This window comes from Acromyrmex echinatior, chromosome 16 (assembly GCF_024713525.1).
Source record: "Acromyrmex echinatior isolate Ae372 chromosome 16, ASM2471352v2, whole genome shotgun sequence".
Lineage (NCBI taxonomy): Eukaryota > Metazoa > Arthropoda > Insecta > Hymenoptera > Formicidae > Acromyrmex > Acromyrmex echinatior.
Genome location: NC_141867.1, coordinates 5,001,406 through 5,010,699, shown reverse-complemented (window position 1 = coordinate 5,010,699; position 9,294 = coordinate 5,001,406). Strand labels below are relative to the sequence as shown.

At 26.5% G+C, this 9,294-nt stretch overlaps 1 long non-coding RNA gene across 1 annotated transcript; it reads left to right on the top strand.

Annotated features, from left to right (window-relative positions):
* Nucleotides 1-360: 360 nt before the first annotated feature.
* On the top strand, nt 361-3,840 carry LOC147907078 (uncharacterized). Its single transcript, XR_015547691.1, has 2 exons — nt 361-1,687; nt 1,941-3,840. It is a non-coding gene; the product is annotated as an uncharacterized LOC147907078 (long non-coding RNA).
* The last annotated feature ends 5,454 nt before the right edge of the window (nt 3,841-9,294 follow it).

Sequence of the window (9,294 nt, the reverse complement as noted above, 5' to 3'; positions counted from 1 at the left end):
CAACTAAAAAGTTAATTAAAAATTTTTTACAAATTCGTAGATTTCTATGAGAAGAAAATAAACAATTTTCATCTCTTGCAGTTTTTCTGTAAAATTGATAGTATTTGAATAAAAAAATTATTGAAGACCAATTTTCAGCAATTTTTACAAATTAGTATCTTGTTAGCTATTGCGAAAATTGCAAAATGGTACAGGACTTTTCTTCTTAATTTAATCCATTCTATTCGAAAGATTTATTATTCAATTTATTATTTTCCAAAACACACCCTGTATATTCTCTAAAAGAGATCTTATCAAAAATAAATTTGTAAAAATAAAATTTTAAAAGCAATTTTAAAATAATACTTTAGAATTTTATACAAATTTATTTTTGCTAAGATCTTCTTTAGAGAATATATATAATTAACACACATTAAACAAAATTAAATGGTTAAAATTTCAAAAATAATATTATAATGAGAGAGCATACATCACTACGCAAGGTCTTAAGATGCGAAAAAATATATAGATTTATTAAATATAAAAAGAACAATTTAAAATAAATTATAAACGGTTTCAATTAGATCATCTTCAGTATAAATATAACATATAAATTAATTCAAACAAAGATGTTATCGCAATTAGATTGACAAATGCCTTAAATTGTGAGAATAGAGTCTTGTCAGTTATATTAAAAATTAACGTGACAACACTCTTTACATCGAAAGTTATATGCGGATTATATAAATTCGTTCTTTGAGAGATTATTTTCAATGTGTCCATAATTTGAAAAGAATGGCTAGGTGCTCAAACCTATAATTTCCAAATTCTAACAAATAAAAAATTTTGTTCCTCTCTTATATACAATCGCTAGAAAAGGTATAATAAATTCTTATATGTGACAATACCTGCATTGAGAATTTTAGCCAAGTAATCAGATTTTAAAAGAAAAGATTGTCCTGGTTATAGCTAACGATAACAAAATGTGTAAATAATCTCTCAAAAGACAAGTTTGTAAAATCCGCATATAACTTTCAATGTAATGAGCGTTTTTATATTAATTTTTAATGTAACTGACTATATCTTAATCTCACAATTTAAGGCATTTGTCATTCTAATTGCGATAACATCTTTGTTTGAATTAATTTACTTGTTATATTTAGACTGAAGATGGTCTAATTAAGACCAAAACGTTTACAATTTATTTTTCTTTTTATATTTAATAAATCTATATATTGTTTTGCTCCTAAGACCTTGCATAGTGGTATATGCTCTTTATAATATTGTTTCATAGATAATTATTTTAGAAAACATATATAATTATTTTAGAGAGAGAATATACACATTGTTTTATATCATATACACACATTGTTTTATATCTAATTAAATAATGAGTATAAAATTCGATGCTTACAAACATGAGTGGGATAATTGCATTTTACACTGTAAAAAAATTATATGTAAAATTACAACAATTATAATGAATAATTTTAGGACCCATTATTAAGATGTATCACACCTTTAAATGTATAGATATACACCTAAAGTCACAATTTACAAATAATATTATTTTTTTATATAGTAATTGTAAATAATTGACGAAAGTAAATTTACAATTAAAGTCAAATTTATAGAAATCTTTACATCTTAATTCTCCAACGAATTTCATAAAATTTTTCTTAAGTTATTGATATGTATAAAAATATAGGTAAATCTTCTTGATGCTTCCATGGGTGCTTTCTATATAACTAATCTGTGCTTCGCGGGTTTTCTCCATGTCTTGGTCCATTCTTGATGTGCCAACGTTTCGTGGGCCTTGCAGTCCACTTCATCAGGGCGAGGAGGAGTATCAGGCTGCTCCTCGCCCTGATGAAGTGGACTGCAAGGCCCACGAAACGTTGGCACATCAAGAATGGACCAAGACATGGAGAAAACCCGCGAAGCACAGATTAGTAATATAGGTAAATATTGTATTATGATATATTCCTGTTATGTTATATGATATTACAAAAATTTGTTCATTTACATAGAAATTATAAAATATACTATTATTGTGTAATTTTCTGTCAAATATAAAAAAATATTTATACACAATTACAGATAAAAGTATTAATTTTTATCAAAAAAGCACAATTTTATATATTTCCATATATTATTTTTATACTTATTTTCCATGTAATTTTACATACTTTTCTACGGTATATGAATCGAATTGCGGTGCGTTTCTTTAAATTGTTTTGCACAGTTATGATTTACCTGTACGCGTTGCCACCTAGACTATATTGATATTGTAGAGACCATCCTCGGGGACGTTCTCGTACATAATATTATGCGTATCGTTATTCAATGTCGCTTAAGACATGACGGCTGCATTTTAATCCTCGTTTTGTTCCGCAATTTGAACATTTTTGGTGTTTTCGACCGGTGTAGCTTTTCGTCTGTGAATATAATTCACATAATAAATATGTTTTGAACAAAATGTGCATATTATCTCGAGAAACAATACTTACAGTCTAAATTAATCCGAGGAAAATTTATATGAAGATAATAACGCCAGCTCCGAATAATGATAAAACTCTAAGGATAAAGCGAACTAAACTGAATCGAAGAACTGTACATAAAATGGTCTATGTATAATTCGTATTTCAACTAATGCATTAAACGAATATTTCAGAGATACAATCTATATAAATTATATAAGGTAGAGAAAACAAGTGCGAAAAATTTCAAAAAAAAAAGCTTTACAGAAAAATATATCAGAAGTTATAGGGTTCAGAATATTCATGTATTGATCTTATCAGTTTGATCTTTACATTAAGAGATATCTCATATTTTATATTAATGATATTACGACACATTTTTTAATATCTCAGGGGATTTTTAATTACAAGAACATTTATTTTATCATTTTAAATATTTTGTATTAATTACAATGTACTATCAAAAGGCAAGAAGTAAAGAAAGGTTTCTATGTGCGTTGTTTTCTTTATATAATTTTTATTCAATCATTCGTATTTTATATGATTTTAACAAACGATATAGTATCGTCATACATTTCGCGCTTTGCTTTTGGCATTTCTGGTACTTGTCATTTGTCACAATCTTATTTTACTTGCATGATTCTTTTAAATGTAATTTATAATTATTCGTGGGATATTTTTAATATTCTAACATTATGTCTCAGTTTTTATTATTTTTTTTAATGATTTATACTTACATCCAGAGATAAGGTTGCTACGATTTAAAAAAATTGTCTTTGTTGTACGGTTAAAAAAAAATTTCTGTGATTTGTGAAAAAATTGCTTTGATTTAAACATTATTTTTTTTAAATCAAATAAAATTTATTTGATTTAAAGAAATTATGTTCAAATTCAAGTAATGATGTTCAAATCATGATTTCTTGGATTTGAATATAATTTCTTTAAATCAAATAAATTTTATTTGATTTTATAAAATATTGTTTAAATTAATGAAATTTTTTCACAAATAAAAGAAATTTTTTCTTTAACCATATAGCAAAAAAATTCTTTTAAATCGAAGCAATCTTGTCTTTGTTGGGTATAAATAAAGATTGATAAAATATTCTATTGTATATTTTTTTTTATGTACAGATACATGCAAATTTTTTAAATATTGTGAAATAATTTGCACTAAATACAGCTTTGGCTGAAAGTACTTTGGCTAAATATCTTGTTAATTAATTTAATTTTTCAGTTAATAACTTAATTTAAGATATTATTGCAAATTATTCAGTGTTTCAGAAATTCTTTTTAAGCTTACGTATAATGTCAATCGTGGCTAACGTGGCTAATAATTGTTACGTATTATTTAAAATAAAAAATAAAAAATAAGTTGCAAAAATTTATTTAAAATATAAAATAGTTTCGATAAAAAATTAATACGATTTGATTAAAATAAAAATAAAAAATAGTTTCCGAAACTTATTTAAAATATTAAATAAGAAATAAGTGAGAAGTGTAGTTATTTAAAATAATGAATACTGAATAAACTCTTTTACTTTTATAATAAGACGTGAATAATTTAGTAATTCAAAAATAACAGTAAGGCTAATATCTTATTAAAAATACTGTGTACATTGCGTAGATTGTGTATATAATATAAAATTCCCAGGAAAAAATGTTTCATATATATAATTATATTATAATTATATATGCAAAATATGTTTATACATATATTTAAAAAAAAAAAAAAAATATATATATATATATATAAAATATTTTTTACCGGGTTATTACAAACTAATAATTACTTATTATAACACAATTAAATTAAAATATTTATAAGCTGTGTGAATGCGCAACAAATCTAAGAAGTAAAGCAAAAACCGTGCAACAAAGTCTATTAATATAATTTGCGCAATTAATAATTTGATTAATTCTTCGTTTTCCTGCATTTTTCGTGATACGATAAAAAATTGAATGTAACTTTGAAACTGTTTGGTATAAATAAAAGAAATATTTCTCTTTTCTATTAATCTCTGATTCATTTCATTGACTTTAATCATATCTTAGAGACATCGTAATAAGAGATTCAGTCCTTTTATCCACTCTGAATTTATATCACAACGTGGTGACGCGAATTGAGTGTGTTTGATATTCATTTTTAAAAGTCAACTGATAATTGCATAATATAGATAATAGCTGCTATTACATCTTTCGGATGATATTCTCCCTCTCCCGGGTACACCTTGACGTGGTGGGAGGGCTCAGTACCCAGAGGATATTTACACGAAAAAAATGATTTTTCTCAAATATCTAAAAATTTTTGGATTTATTTGAATGATAGGTCCAAATAAATTTTTATCGAGATATTGAATAAAATTGTTTTCTTCGTGTAAAAATCCAACGGGGAAGCTAACGTACCCTCGTCCGCCGATTTAATTGAAAATGAACGAACCGCAGCCGGTTCGTCGCGTCGCGCGTTTGCTTCGGGAGTGTCGTTAAAGTTATCGGACTAATGGACTTTTAATAAAACCCATTCGATTGAATTCTATTTCGGCGATGAAATCATATCTACGACGTTTCGATAGGAAAACGGAACTCTCTTTGGGACGTTGCTTAAGTGGTCACGGTCACTGCAACGCTCTCACGCCAAGTGCCCGGGCACGAGGTGATGCCGGCCGCGTAATGTCACGCACTTCGTGGTGCTGTGTTTGCGCGGTTTAGCAACTACTGTTGCTGTCGGCTAATTGAGGACGCGCTCTGTCTGTCGGCCAACAGTTCGGCCCTTAGCGGTAAGAAACGATCGATCAACTCGGATTCTTCTCTGGGCCTGTATTCGATAACTCGAGTTATGCAGTCGTTATGAGCACATAACGATTGCATAACGAGTTATAGAATTCCGCCTTGGTGAGTCGTCCAAAAAGGAGTTGTATAACTCTGGTCAGGGCGCTCATTTCTCTGTCATTATCTATCAGCCTAAATCGCGTTTAATCTGACTTGGTCAGAGCCTAGCTCTAGTAGTTTTTTTAATAAAAACTAGCTTCGTGCCGAGGGGTTGGATCCCATTCCTGAATTGTCTAGATTGTTAGACAATCGGTGATGGTACCAACTTTACCCTTATTAGAGGAGCTCGTCACGTCTACCAGTCTCTTGGAATCGCTCGAGGTACAGCACCACTTGTGTCCCACTAGAACTAGCAGTTAGGGCGTATTTCTGAGTCAATTTTAAACGTGATTTTGCGTAAAACAGAGGTGACGGACTCGATACGATCGATTTCGTCTTCTTTCGTATGGGGCTTAACCCTTGTTCGGCATTCATCGCGTGTTTCGCAAGTACTCGTCGACGTGTGGTGTTGATTCCACCGATCGAAATAGAAATCTTATCATGGGTTTTGTAAACGTGGAGTGCCGCAGTGTCGCGCGAAAGACTTTATGATGAATGAATAGTCCACGCGCGTTTCTAGTATACTATTCGCGAGTGTTTAACGCGAGTGTCTTGTGCGAGAGGATGTCAACCCGATTCTGAGAGGAGGAGGAGGTCTGGGAGAGGCATCGGGCACCGGCGGAGTACCTTGCGGTAAGAATCATTTTTTGCTTAAGTAAAATCAATATTTGTTTTCTATTTATTCTTGAGTCGTTTTATTTTATAATTATTTAAAAATAATATTTAGAAAAAGGATTTTTTTTAATCTATTTTGAAATTTCATATATATGAATTTTTAAAATCTGTTTTAAAAAAATGTATTATAATTATTTTTATAAATATCTATTCAATGAATTAAAAAATTCGATGCTTATGAAAATTATAATACATATTTTGAAAATAATCATATAATTTCTTTTATTATTGATTGATTCTTTTTGCTCTGTTTTAATTTAAATTGTATATTCTTTTTGTTACAGAATCATCGTAGCAAGATGTAACTCCGTTGTTGCACATCGGTTGGTGAGTGATGAATTAATATTTTTAGTGAAGTAACGAATGTATGATAGATTTATTAATATACTATATATCTAGATGCATATACATCAATTTAATAAAAATTAACTGATAAATGTATATATAGCATTCCATACATCCGTTGCTTCAAAATGGATAAGTTGTAACAGATTAGGATAAACTTAATTCTGGATGCACCTTCATTGTGGAATTTACTGTGCATGCACTGTTAAATTTATAATATCACATTACATCCAGTTTATTATTTTTAATCCTTCCTATAAGTCGCCGCTGATTTTATTTACGAGTCAAGCTGGATGTTTATGCTAAATGTATTATATATATTTCTAGAATAAACAATAATTTAGAGAATAAACAATAATTAAATAACATACGTTTTGACTTCTTTTGAGTTATTTTCAATGTTTGAATAAAACCTTTGTTAACCTATTTAATTTCTTACAATATAAATTTATATATATAATCGTCTCTGAAACGTATTAATGAATATGTGTAATAGTTCCTAAAATGCATTTTTTACGCAAAGTTGTTTATGCCTGTGTGTCGCTCACAACTATTACACATATTTATTAATGTGTGTTAAGGATGATTATATATATATAAATTTACATTGTAAGAAATTGGTTAGGATAATGTTTTTATTCGAACATTGAAAATGACCCAATAGGGATCAAAACATTTGTCATTTAATTATTATTTAGTCTCATAGAAAGATATACATGTAGCATAAATATCCGATTTGGCTCGTAGCTCCTTCCAATTCAATTTTTTATTTATTAATTAAATTTATTTTACTGAGCCTTTTTATCTTATTGTATTTATTTAAAACAATAAAATAGAATTCATTGAAGAAAACTATTAAAGATTCAAATTTTGTTTATTAATTGTAAATTCACATATTAATGCGAATACTTATATTATATATACATAATAATAAGTAATTTAAGCTCAATTATGTAATTCAAGCTCTGATTGATATTAAATAATTCAATCTCAAAAATATGATAAAGAATATATTGATTCGATGTAATTGTTTTTTAAAATATGTTTTATATTAAAATATACAGAATGTTTCATAATTCTGTTGTTTAACGCTCGTTGGTAGGTAGAGCAGACTAAATTAAATCGAAAATTTTGCAATTTTCACAATACTAACAAGATATTAATTACTAATAAATATTGCCGAATATTGGTCTTCAATAATTTTTCATTTAAATATTACCAATTTTACAGAAAAATAACAAGAGACAAAAATTCTTCATTTTCTTCTCATAAAACTCTAAGAATTTTTTCAAAATTTTTTATCAACTTGTTAGTACTGCATCTATATCTATTTAACTATTTTTACTAGCATGTAAGAAAATACGGTACTAAAAAATTCTAAAAAAGTTTTTAAAATTTTATAAGAAGAAAATAAACAATTTTTATCTCTTGTTGTAAAGTTGATAATATTTGAGTAAAAGATTACTAAAAACCAGTATTCAGCGATTATTAATATCTTCTTAATTATTGCGAAAATTGCAAAATGATACAGGACTTTTCGACTCCGTTTAGTGCTCTACCTGCCCACGAATGTTGTCAGCAGAATTATCACATATCTTGTATATTAGGTCTTAACGTATTTGAAAGTAAAAACAAAAAATAATAAAGTATTCGTATTTTCTAAACAAATGAAATATAGTAAATTAAAAAATATAAAGAATATATATAAAAAGTAATTGAGTAAATGAAATTATTATCTATAAATATTATAATATAGAACAGTGTTTGTTACAGTATAATAAATATCGTTTTATTGTTCTTTTTACTTATCCTACAATGAGAAAAAAAGTTGTTAAATGCGTTTAGTTCTTTAGTAATGATTATTTAGTTCAAATATTTATATATTTAGATTAATAAAATCTTGTAATTTAATTTGTTATTTGTTTTTAACAAATATTTAGTTGAATTAACAATTATTTACTTTTGATCGCTACATTTAGTTGAATTAATTAACACTTTCTTAAAACAGTAATTTTTTTTCTCAATGTATTCTCAAATAATCATTCAGAATTAAATTTTATTTAAGTTGGTGTAGAGAAAAACAATATATACGTATATATATATATATATATATATATATATAATACATACTGTTTTCGAAGATATTCTTCGTATTGTTTATTTGTATACACTTATTTGTTACTAATAAAGTTACAAATATTTTAATATACTGCATTTATCATACAATTTATTAATCTCTTTATTAATCGCTTTTTTATAAAAGATATTTTACGATTATTAATTCTTGCTATTTATCTCAATGCATTGACTTTAGCCTAAACTTTTATAATTTATCCATACGTTGTAACTGGATTTTATACCAGTTAAAATAGTAACATGATGCAAGATCTGTTATACGTTTTGTCAAAAAATAGAAGAATTTTATCTCATAATTATTTTTTAAAATCGCTTCCAAAATTTTGCGTCACTTAAAATACTTAATTTTGAAAAAATAAATTATACAAAAAATGATTCTAATAGTTTATAAAATACAAAGATATATATTTATTGATGCACACAGAAAAATATAAATTTTCTTTTTTTTAAATAACGGTTATTTTTAACAAAGAATGTTTTCTTGTTAATAATCTTAAAATATACTTATTATAAAATTTTAGAAAAACTCATTATTATGTATTTAAAATAAGAATATTACGAAATTAATTGAAGAAACGAACTTTTCATAATGAGCATATTCAGTTTGTTTTAATTAAATTAACTTGATTGAAATATTAAACTTGCTAGAATTCAAAACATATCTTGAATAAATTTAATGCTTCGGATGAAATTATGATAGATTTGCTGATGTATGAAATACTTGAAATAAATTATTATTACTTGCATAGAGTAT